General features: G+C 35.2%; 1 long non-coding RNA gene across 2 annotated transcripts in view; it reads left to right on the forward strand.

Moving 5' to 3' along the window:
• LOC107694899 (uncharacterized) overlaps positions 1-13317 on the forward strand; it is a 137607-nt gene that overhangs the window by 58335 nt on the left and 65955 nt on the right. The gene's annotated exons all lie outside the window — the stretch shown is intronic.

Here is a 13317-nt window from a genome sequence, read left to right on the forward strand (position 1 = left end):
TTTAAAATAAAGAGTTTACTGTGGGAGTACTACACTCAACCAACACCAGGGAAGGCAGTTTTTGTCAGAGCCCTTGTTATTCTTAATTTTGACATTAATTTTCATTTTTACACCAGACATATATATCGATTCAAAATATCGGTTATCGGTCTACTTGATCTGTAATAATCGGTATCGGCATCGGCATCGGCCTTGAAAAACACATATCGGTCGACCCCTAGTCGAGTGTTCTGTTAAGTACTGCTGGTGCACGTTTACCAAACAGGACCCGTGCAGGACTCTGCTTTAAACTGCTTTGCGTCTCTCCATCAGATAACCTCATGTGCGCGATGCGCCATTTACAGGTATTTCCCTAAACCACCGGCGCCACACAGCTCATATATTTTTCCGCCAAGGGGTGAGAACGTAATGATTATTAAAACGATTATTTATTTTTGATGATTATTATTTTATTTCAGTTAGTTTTTTAATAACTGTTGTTAGTTTCATTTAGTTTTAGTTTTTGAATTATTTTGCCATTTTTATTTTATTTCAGTTTACAAAATTGTTTTTTCATCAATCGTTTTCGTCTTAGTTTTAGTTTTCGTTTACGAAAATAACCTTGGTGCAGGATAATCTTTGTTTTTGCTATAATTTAAAAACTCAGTCAGCAAGATATTTTTTAAAGAAATTAATAATTTTATTCAGCAATGATGCATTAAATTAATAACAGTTGATGGTAATGGCATGAATAATGTGGCAAAATATTTATTTTTTTCAAATAAATGCTGTTCTTTTGAACTTTCTATTCAGAATTCTCAAGAAAAAATAAAAACAGTTTCCAAAAAATATTAAGTAACACAACTGTTTTCGACAATGATAAAATGTTTCTTGAGCACCAAATCAGCAAATTTGAATGATATCTGAAGGGTCACGTGACACCGAAGACTGAAGCAATGACTGCTGAAAATTAGCTTTGCCATAGAAAAGTTACTTTTTCCTCTCGTCTCTCCTCTCCTCTCCTCTCCTCTCCTCTCCTCTGGGTCCATTCCCCTTTTCCTTTCATTCATGATCCTGCAGCCTTGTTTTACCCCTTCAAGGCTTCATACATTTTTCTTTTTGGCTAAAATCTGTTTTTCAGGTTGGCTTTAACAAATAAAAACAGAAGATTGGATTTCTTTACTTCTCTCATTTCTTTTTCCACAAGTCTTCTTCGCTTATACTGCCTCTGGTTTCACATGAGATGCTCTTCTCATATTTATCTACAATTCAGCAGACAAATAAACACATGTTTTAGGTTCTGTCCACATGGCTGACCTGGATTACTTTGATGCGTGACTGAAACTGACTCTGGTGCGGAGTCTCTTTGGAGAGATAGTGAAGAACGCTGGTAAATTATTGAGAGGAGAAATACAGAGCAGCTACACAGTCCCTCCTGCATAATGAAACAAAAATAAATGAGGAAAATGGGACAGGCCTTGTAACTAGAGACTGTGTTTGTGTGTGTTTGTTGATGCAGTCAGGTCATGATGCATCTACTTCAGCCAGATTTTTACTGAGCATCTCCAATAGTTAGAATACACATCACAAGCCATTCATCTTCTCAGACTGTGCTGACTTTACGCAGAACACCAACCTTTGGAAAATATGACCTTCACAGGCCTTCCACACATGTGCTTGAGGATATTAAACGGCGTCAGACGGAGGTATGCAGAACCCGTCATGTTTGCACATCTGTGAGCAGAATATGATCAGAACCATGCAGAAATCTCATATTTCATTGTCATTCTGAAACGACAATCCTTAGACGTTCTTTTATGCTAGTCAGTGTCTCCTGTCGACGGTACACACATTTCCAAGTCCTTTGAGCCTTCTCGGCTAAAAAAAAGCCCTGCATTATGAATTTCCTGAAAATTTAAATAATAAAGTGAGATGTCATGACCTTTCTGAACTCCTCCGTCTTTAATAAGCTCGTTGGCATATGACACGGAGTACCACAGAATAACTTCACAAGATTAAAGTCGCTGGGTTTCCATATGAAGTGGATTACTGTAATCTGAATTTATTGGGTTTTCTGATACTGGCTGACGAGGAAAGTCTTTTAGGACTTTGTAATGACATCTATAAAAAAGGGTAAAGTGTGCCATTTGAATTACAGTTTTAATTTGACTTAAATTAATAACTAATTGGGCTTTAGGCCGGTATCAGTGCAGTATCAACATATCATTTCAATTGCACTTTTTCAGCTCAGCCACATTCAGAATAAAAATAAGTCATTAAAAAAATTATTTTAAAATGAACCAGTGCTATTCTATTTTGCTTTTCATATTGAATTACATTGGAAGCTTCATAGTCATCAATTTGTCTAACTTGTATAAACTGATCACTCAACATGAATCTAACAAAATAATGAGTACTATGGTGTTACCGTGTGTTTGTTTTGCTTTGCTTGGACACTATTAGTGGTTCAATGGATCACAAATCTCACAGTTCGGATCACATTACGGTTTTTGACCCACGGATCGGATAATTTTTCGGATCAGCATGAAAAGAAAAATATTTCAATTTAACTTGCTTTCCATTTATTACTTAAAGCGAAGTACTACTTTGATACCACAGCAAATACTACTAGATTAACTAAGAACGTTTAAACACGATTAAAGAGACAGCCTGAAAACAGAGAGAACAGCCAGAAAAAATAAGAACAAATACACAAATTACAAGCATAGATAAATACAACAGAATATGTTACAAATAAAATAAGGTTGGTAGTATTCAAATACAGAAATGTAGTAATTAGGGAAAATAACACTGCATAGTGTTCACTGTATAAATTGAATATACATTTTTATCACAGCTGTTATGTTGTTTGATGATCATTAATGACAGCAGCAGTATTTATAGGCCACTGTCCCTTTAAGACCTGATGCATGGATCCGATATAATGATACACATCACATTCGATTTCTTTCTCAGCTGTTTTCATTCACTTGAGACATAACTGCCTGCGCTTACCTGGATGATTGTCGAGATGGGTATTTTGTCATAATTTTATGTGTATGTGTCTGTTCAGAGGATTCTGAAGAGGATACAGTTCGGTGTTCGCGCGCCATCTGAAACGCGTGTGCGATCTTCTTGTGTATGTGGCTGTGCGCGTACTAGAGAACAGCGCGCGAGTAACGAAACGAGTTCCCTTTTGCCTTTTCTCTCTGGAATTGTTTAAAATTCGCTTGCTTGTGTAAATAAGAACAAATGATAAACTTTTGCAATTAATCCGCAGATCACATGCGTGCCGAACCGTGGGGCTTGGTCCGTACGGATCACGGATCAACTACGATCCGTTTAACCACTAGACACTATAGTAATGTTTTGTTCTTTGACATGTACTATAGTAGTTCCATGGCTTTGTTAAAGTAAATATTGTATTCATTCAGTACCATGGGTACGTTTTTTGTAAGAGCTCTTGCATGGTGTAAAACGTTGTCTATTGTGTGTCTCATTTCATTTACATTCAAATGTAAGCATTTGGCAGATGCGTTTATCCAAAGCTACTTTGCATTGAAGGTATACCTTTTATCAGTTCATGACAAATAGTCAGACTTCGTTAATTAGATTTAGACTCACAAAACAACCCAAACGCATTACTGTCAGGTAGAGATGAAAACATGGTCACAGCCAAGTGAGAAATTCAAACCTTTGGATTCAAACATTTCAAACCAATTTCTGTGTTTTCGGTGAAGCATTAAAGATGCTTTTTAAGATTTTCTGCTGATTAGTTGTGTTTACACTTTGTGTCAGAAGTGAGACATTGCTTCAGAGATGGAATAAACCAGGGCAAGATTTGGCACCGAAAGAGACTTAGCTCAAAATCAAAGTACATGCAGTGAACTAAGTAAATATGCTGACTGTTGAATCGAGAAGAGATTCTATGAATGTAAATCAGCTCAGTGTGAGGCGTATCTCGTTTCCTGAGGGATAGACTGTGGACAGGGCGAGGGACGTATTGTTTGAGAATGAAATCTATAACTGATATGATTGTGGTCTGACTCGAATGAGCACTTCCAAACCGTACACACTTCTATGGCGACTCCATTCGTGTTTACAAATGGTTCTGTTTGACCAAATACAAATGATCAAACGTTTGATCAATAGCCTTGCATTTAAACACTTTTTGATTGTGATCAGGTGTTTGTGAAAGATAGACTCGAGTTATTGTTTAGGCTACTGTCTCAAATATTTGTATAGTAAAGTTAGTTATGTGACAGATTGTTCATCAGCAAACCAGAATCTTAGGCTGACGTGAGCCTCTTCAAAGTGACAAGGAGTGGGGAATTCACACAGAATAAATTGCACACGGCAATAGCGTTGTTTATTTGCATGTGCTGTCTTAGTTTTTTGATTAATTGGTTCACTGATGGAATTGCGCAAATCAGGTAATGGCACAAACACTGTCAAACATTCAAAGCTGAAAGGAATTTGAACCGCACATTTCCCATTCTTGCAGGCTGGATCTTAGTGTGTGGTTACAGAGGATACAGCAGACTTCTGTGATCTGACATGCTTTACTGGGACTGTACATCACTACATGAGTGCACAGCTGAATTTACTTTTTAAAATGTTGAAGGGAAATGTGCTCGATTACACAACACATCTCTACAGTGTGTGTATATTGGCATCATAATCATCTGATAAATAATTGCTTTCGTGATCAATGGAAAATACAGATAAGCATCTATTTTTCTGTTATTTACAGCTGCTAATTTTGTGAAATAATGTAAAGTAAAATTCAAGTAAATATGTATGTATTTATTTATTTATTTTGAGTAATGCATCATAGTGATGTCATGTTTTTAATAAAAAATATAAAAGGCTTATTTTCACAAAATTAGCAGCCCAAAAACGTGACATTACTATGATGCATTACTCTAAATAAATAAATATCTACTTGCCTTTCGCCCCAAAACATAATATTACTATGATGCCATTATATTATATATAGATAGCTAGCTATATACAAACATTATCTATCTATATGTAATATAATAGCATCATAGTAATGTCATGTTTTGGGCAAGTATCATGGTACATTTTTGCCATTTTTATAAGGGATGCAACGATACCATTTTTTCAGATCCGATCCGATCCAGAAAATTCGGAGTATCGGCCAATTCTGATCCGATACCAGCGCAGTGTAGAATTTCTATACTTCTGTGTGTTCACCTAATCGTCACTCTTTTGTTTGTTAAATACAATCTACTAAATATAGACAACTTCATTTTAATGAAAAATAACAAATGAAAAATAAATATAGAATCATAATCTATGACAAAAATACTATTATAAACTAGGTTAGTGGATAATTTAGCAGAAAAAGTTATTCTAGAAAAATCATGAGTGCACAATTTTATAAAATCTAAACATTTAGTGAAATAACATTATTTAGTGGGGAACAAATAAAAGTGAATAATATGTAATATAATAGCATCATAGTAATGTCATGTTTTGGGCAAGTATCATGGTACATTTTTGCCATTTTTATAAGGGATGCAACGATACCATTTTTTCAGATCCGATCCGATCCAGAAAATTCTGAGTATCGGCTGATGCCGATTCCGATCCGATACCAGCACAGTTGTTGTTTTTTTTTTTGTTTAAATCAATGTAGAATTTCTATACTTCTGTGTGTTCACCTAATCGTCACTCTTTTGTTTGTTAAATACAATCTACTAAATATAGACAACTTCATTTTAATGAAAAATAACAAATGAAAAATAAATATAGAATCATAATCTATGACAAAAATACTATTATAAACTAGGTTAGTGGATAATTTAGCAGAAAAAGTTATTCTAGAAAAATCATGAGTGCACAATTTTATAAAATCTAAACATTTAGTGAAATAACATTATTTAGTGGGGAAAAAATAAAAGTGAATAAGTGTAGGACTAAATCTGGTAAAATGTTACACATTGCTCTTTGTATTGTTGTAAAATACATTAATGAAAACAAGTAAATGTATTTATATATAAATATAAACTATAAAATTAAAAGACATTTCTTTTAAATGTATAGCACAGTAATGAAGGCAGCAACATATGATAAATAAGGAGTCCCACTATCATATGTTGCTGCCTCCATTAGTGTGCTATACATTAGATTATTTATAGCCTTTCTTTTTCTGTCCTATCATAGGACAGAACAAGAAACGCTATAAATAATCTTTCATTGCGCAAAAGTATTATAATACGAAAAGCTCCAATACAGAGTGGCACAAAGCACCCGTGCGCAGAATTATGCGCTTGAAGCAACACGGAGTCACAAAAATAAATAAATAAAAAAGCATATAATTATTTAATTAAAAATCTGCTAATGTCTTAAGTTTCATGGCATCTAAACTTTGACCTTGGTGAAGCACAATTCCTAATGAAGGTCTAATCTAATCCATATCATTAGCATACTAACGACCATAACCATCTCCTCACTTCCCTCAGACATGACATCATCTGACGTGACTGTGTCAGAAACATCTGTGGTAACACAGTCCAGATCTGTTCCTCACGCCAGGGGTTTTCAGTCGTTCCGGTGGGCAAACAATGTCAGATCATCAGAGAAAATACCACAGTAATTAAACTGATGGATGCTTATATTCCTAGAGTGACTTTCCACTTCCATTTAAATATCAGCTCTTTTAATATGGCCTCTCCGCAAGGCTGAAGAGCAGAAGGTTGGGGTTGATTTTTATATGTGGTTTTTCATTGCCCTCTCACCCCGACTTTCTGCTTTAAATGAGGTGGAGCTGAAAAAGATGAATTCAGCACTCTTTCATCAAGACGTATTGATGAGTGTCTTTTAAGTGAGTTAGGGTTGCTATTTTGAAGGCAATATTGCAGTGTACATTAAGTTGCTGAGCAAAACAAAAATACGTATTTACCAGCCATAACTAAAGCCTTTTTTTTTTTTACATATATCTTTTTGAACATGGTAATTTACATTCTTTCTTGTTTAGCTTAACTTTCATTTGTTGTCTTCTTCTTCTTCTTTTATTATTATTATTATTATTATTATTGATGAACTTGAATTTACTATGACCAGTACATTTATGCATTTGGCAGATGGTTTTTACCCAAAAGGAGATATACTTTATCAGTCAATCAGTTCATGCATACCCTGGCAATTAAACTCGTGATTTTGCTCTACTGTTGCGGGAATTTGAAAGTGTTATCAGGTGCCGCTTTTATTCAGTTTTACACACAGTAACGAGAGAGCTGGGGCCATTTCTGGGCTTAAGTGTCTTACACTTAGGGGCGCACTTGTGAGAAATCATCTCACAAACTCTCATTTAATTTAACAAGCAACCAAGAATATGGCTTGCGATCTTAACCGCTGTTCTACATGAGCAAACCAAAAAAATTTAATTGGCTCTGCCGTTATTGTAGGCATTTTGTATGGTTCTGCAATTTTTCTTTAAGAGAGTATGTTTATTGGGAATGATGTAACATGTATTACTGTATTACTAAACCAGATCTAGTGCTAATTCTGCATTCTAGTTGTAGATTTAAACCATCACTGATAAAGTAAAATGCTCTTGATTTTAGAGCACAATCTCATGTTAATCTCTCATTAATGCTTGAAAATCCTTCAAATCTTGACTTCAAAATGATTTGGTCCGCAGTCCTATGCAGACATATTTGGGGGCAATTATTCCTTGGGGAGATCTGGAAGACATTATCCCACCACAGCGAAAACACCACTTTTCTCTCTCTCCTTCTCTTTGCCAGCTCACATTTTTAGCTGGTGAACATTTAGACTGCTTGTTCTCTGAACTGTCTAGCACTCAACACATTGTGCATATTATATTTTGATTTATTTTATTTACAGTCTGAAATACATCCATCAGTTTAACTTGACTAAAAAGCATTACAGACACTTTCCATGAATAGAGTATACTTTGGTGTCGCATGAGTTTTTTTTTTTTTTTCCTTCATCCTTTTTGAGAGTGATTCCTATATTCACTAGCTTCCCAAATAATTTCAGATAGATAGACAAAATAATTTCAGATAGATAGACAGACAGACAGGGCACAATGCTGCTTTGTTCTCATAACTATTACATAAACTGATAAACCGTTATCTAAGAAAATTAATTAAACTAATTGGAATTTTGACCTGTCCCACCACAGGGGTATAAGCCTTCTCATTTTGACATCAGTTGACTACTGAATGTATTGTAATTTTTACTGAATTCAGTCAACCATTCAGTCCTTTTAACAAAGTTATTGTAAGAAAAGTTATAAAAATATATATTTATTTTATAATATATAAATATATTTAATTCAATTTAATTTCATTTGACTGCTTAATGTTGGCTTTTATTTAGTGGTTTATTTGGTGGTATTTTAACTTTATTTTTAATTGATTTTTTTAAATTTAATTTTATTTTATTGTAGTTTATTTTATTTTATAGCAGTTATCCATCTTACCTTTATTTCTTTAAAAATGTTTATTGCTATTTTTTTTTAATTACAAATCATATTTTAGGATAGATAAACCCTTTTTATTTTATGTTATGTAATGTTATGTTATTTTTTATTTTGTTTTATTTTATTTTATTTTGCATGATCTGTGCGATGTGCTTACCACATATATGACTTCATTATTTACTTGTGGGTTGTGGATCCTTCAAGCATAACTTTGCTAAATTGATACTAGCTGTTTACATAGTGTTACATAGTCAGTTATTAAGTAAGAATAATAGATTCTTCTGATATTACACTATACTTTACAACTAATCTCTTTGTAATTAACATGAAATATAATGCTTATTCTCAGAATGATATGTGTTTATTTAAGTAATTTTAATTAATAACCAGCATCTCTTTCATGGTCATAATTAGACATCGTTCACATGTAAACACGTTGGTATTGCTGGACAGCGAGCACTCAAGTGCGTGCGCTTTTGAAAATATACACTCTTAATGAACGGATATTTAAACCTCTTGATGAAGAGTGTTTAAGGCTTGACTCCGACTCGAGTGGAGAGTGTTTGAGTTACGGGCAGTGTGAGCGCGTGTGCACATTACATTAACTCATTTAGTGTGTCTAATGGGCTGTTGCAGGGGTCTCGCACACACCATTACACCCCATTTACACCCCGAACACCCAGCGTCCACACACACACACACACACACACACACACATCTGAGCATATGGTCAGTTTGACTGCATGCGCTCTTGTGATTGACTGAACTCTTCAGAGACCAACCGACAGAGAAGTCCAGTAATTGCCATAACTTCATTAGCTGCGATCAGAGCACAAACAAACACTCACGTGGGCCGCCAAGACTAGAGAGACCGATCGTGATGTTTTTAACGGCGATTTCACAGGGCAGAGGACGTACAGACATCTGTTTCTTCTCAACATCAGGGACACCAGAGGAATATGGAATTAGTGATGAAGGCAATACAGAGGGAGAGCGAGCTCCTATTTCTTAAAGCGCTCAGCTGGCTTCTTTTTAGTGTGTCTGAGCCCTTCAGCGGCCCGACAGGACCACGCATCACTCACAGACCACCACACTGGCTCTTCTTGATCCTAAAGACTCGTTTTCAGAGGAGGACTCGTGTAGAAAACTTATAACGTACTCCTTTAAAATGACCTCCTACATGTCTGCGGCAATGTACAAAGCTGTGGGAATGAATCCTGAATGTGTACAAATTTTTTTATTACTTTTGATTATTTTTTTTTTTTTTTGGAGCGTTACAAAGCAGGTTTCTAACTATATTTGTTTTACAGTTGTATATAAAATAAATACAAATGAAGCAAGTAATGTATTATGTAGATTGGCCTCCTGAAGTTGACTGTTAACATTTTCTGAATTTATTTATTTATTTACAATTATGCGGTGAGTTCAGTGTGTAGTGATAACTATAACAACAATATAGCATTTTGTGACTTGTCAGCCAGTAACATACAGTACCAATAGTTGAACCTAGCATTTTGTTTTTCTTCTAAGAATTATTTAGTGATGTATTGTCTGGTTGTCGAGGAATTTTATTTTATTTTTTTTTTTACCTGCAAAGCCGGATTCAGATGGGGGACTAGTTCTCCCTGATGAGAGCAGGTAAATTAGCATTTCACAGATGTACTTTGTGATTTTAATTCCAACCAAATCAAATGTGTTTGTATTTATCTCACGCATCCTCTGTGAAAATTACAAATCACCTACTGTTTTTCGGCTAATTTAGGAGTCTTCTGAGAAAACCAATCCCATCCGGATAGGACTGTCTCTGATTGCAGTGTTTTCATTTTTTTTGGTAAGCTAACTAAATCTATTTTCTAGTTGCATCTTTATTATGGAACATTCTGGGTAAAAACTAAATAACATTCGTGGAATCAGGTATGAGTTAATTAATTTCCTTCAAGGCATAGATCAGTTAAAATGAGCTAAATATCGCAGCTAACAATGACTTTTTTTTATGTCTTTTAAGTTCACACAATGGAACGCAGTGGGGTCCAAAACAACATGTTTGTCTGGACCAAAACAGTTAAAATTTCTTGAAAATATACTCTTATTTTACATGAGGTTTATGTATAAATTTCTTTATTTTCGGGCACAAATTAATTTAATTTTATGTATTGATATAATTTTACAATATATTTCATTGGCTTTTTTTGCCATGCACATCCTGACTCTCATATTTTGCTGCAGTGTGTGTTCATGGCCTCCATCCACTGTATCTCATACAAGCACTACTTTCATAAATGCAAATAAATAAATACACTAAATATGACATTCAGTCACAAAACTTCAAACATAGCCAACGATTCCCTTCGATACGTTCACATGTTATAGAAAGTATTAGCTGCTGTTTGCTCTGTGAGGTTATGGAGGCTTTCAGGAGCTATTAAATCAAAACAGGAACTTAAAAGCTGAAATGGCCGCAAAGGGTAAATGAAAAAGAGAAAAATGATAGTGTGTGAAAAAGGGAAATTTCCGCACAAAACCTAATCATGCATAAAAGGCGGAACATTGCTAGAAAATTGCTGCTATTACCGAGCCACTGCAGGAGTCAAATCCACATTAGATCTACCGGAACATTTGTTACACCAGTGGGGCAGTTTGTTTTTACCTGCTTTTCAACCCTCTTTCTCTATATCACTCTTTCTGGCTGTGATTTGAAACGCCATACTACTATACTACATCTGTTTTTGCAGGATGTATACTATGCACCTATGCATTTGTTCTGTAAGCATGGAATACCAAGATAGAGTCATCAAATGCACAGTTTACTAACAAAACACATTGTGCTGGATACACTGCTGGGTGGATCCACTGCAGTGAATGGGTGCCGTCAGAATGAGAGTTAAAAAAGCTGACTCGGGTTCATAAATTAATCTCATGAAGCTAAAAGCCATTCATCCATCCGGATCAAACTGTTGTTTGATGGTTCATATGAGCATTTGCATTTTTCTGTCTGTTGTAAGTTTTCAAATGTATCTTTAACTTTATATCAGCTCTAGTTATTTTACAACAGTTAAGTAACTTTTAAAACATCTTTAACTTTATTTCAACTTTACTTCATTGACAACATTTTTTCCATGGCAAACTTCATGACCTAGATGGTGTAAAATCAATGTCTAATTAGCACAATGGCTTTTACACTTTTTTTATAACAGGTACAGCAGGCACATTTTTCTGGAATAACAGGAGAAAGAAGTGAAGGGAATGAAGAGAGAAGCGAGAGAAGGAAGGTGTGAGATTTAGCTCGTGCTCTCACAGCTGTTTTTGAAGTGCTTTTTCTTTTCACAACTGGGAGTTTGATCATGGTGAAGAAATGCAGTGCCAGAGAGAATAAATGGAGAAATGTAGATGCACACGAGAGACACCAGCTCACACACAGAATGGAGAGGAGAAGTGATAATGAGAGAGTGAAGTTCATTAGAGAGGGAAAGGAGATACGAGACGACTGTGAAGACCAGAAAACTGGAACAGATGAAGGATCTGTGAAGGAGTCATCCCACCTTGATACACAGATATGTAACCTAGCTAACTACACGTACACACACACACATTTTTACTATCTAAATAAGGACATACCATAAGTTTTGAACTAGTTTCCAGGTTTTTCCAAATGCATTCACTCTGGTCAACTGCAAATTCAGGTGGCTACCAGAGGCTTCTGATTGGTCTGAAAGCTGCTGTTTTACATGATAAGATGCTTTTTTTATTCTTTCACACTGTCTACAATCAAAACAAAGCCCTTGAAATATAATAATTACTGATTTTTGGGACACACACACACTCGTTCAGTGCTTGTGGCACATTTTCAGGATTATTTGCGACGGCATGAGAAAGGCAGAAATGGATACAGACAGCATTCTTGCTCACCGATAAGCAAAAGAGAGAGATCATTCATTTAACTGTGTGTGTGTGTGTGTGTCTCATTCTACACTCTCTCTGTGTCTGCAGCTTGTCTGATTCTTTTGACAGAAAGAAGGAAAAGATGGCTTGAAAGAATGCGAGAGCGAGCGAGAACGAGGCATCTGAGGACGTGTCTGAATACAGGAAGTTATTTTAGAAGATCTGGGTGGTGGAGGAGCGCTTGTCTTGTTCTAAAACGTGCACGCTGGCAAAGTGAGTGACGTCATCCTGTCTCTTGACATAACTTACAGCTGAGACCATTTACTCATCACCATCAGCACTCTTTTGTAAAATGATTATGCCATGTTCATTGTGGTTTGTCGTTTTAAACTGTTTAGCCAGACTACTGACTTTCAGCATCAAATCTCTTCCAGATTGAAGCTCATTTTGGTCAAAAACTGCCCACTTGTGCACCTTATTTTTAACGTAAGAGCAGGTGCAGCCATTTGTAAGTTGAATGTGCAAGGGTTCCTGTGTCAGCCGCTTCAGGTATTTTTGACAGTACCAAACAGCTTGTTATGCTGCGTGATATTGCAGACTGGATTTTCTTATCATATTATTTTAATGTATTGTCATAATTATAAAAACACTGGTTTGTAGCACAAATCATTTTAGTGTTTACTTCACTTTGTTATTCTTCTAGTTATTTACCTATACCAACTTATGAATCAGAAGTCTTGCAGAACCACAGAAAAAAGTACTTCCACATCACAAAATGAGGTGGATGCATGTATTCTTGTACAAATATGCTTTAATGGAAAGGTTTATATGAAATATTACATGCTAGGGTAATACTTTGGTATCATTTCAGTTTTTGGCCATTATAATATATCAATCAATCTTTTTATTTATCAACCAATAATTGAGCAGCTCATTTCCCTGTTTTTAGATTATTTTTGCTGTCATGTAATATATATATA

Source organism: Sinocyclocheilus anshuiensis, unplaced genomic scaffold, assembly GCF_001515605.1.
Source record: "Sinocyclocheilus anshuiensis isolate Anshui unplaced genomic scaffold, SAMN03320099.WGS_v1.1 scaffold114, whole genome shotgun sequence".
Lineage (NCBI taxonomy): Eukaryota > Metazoa > Chordata > Actinopteri > Cypriniformes > Cyprinidae > Sinocyclocheilus > Sinocyclocheilus anshuiensis.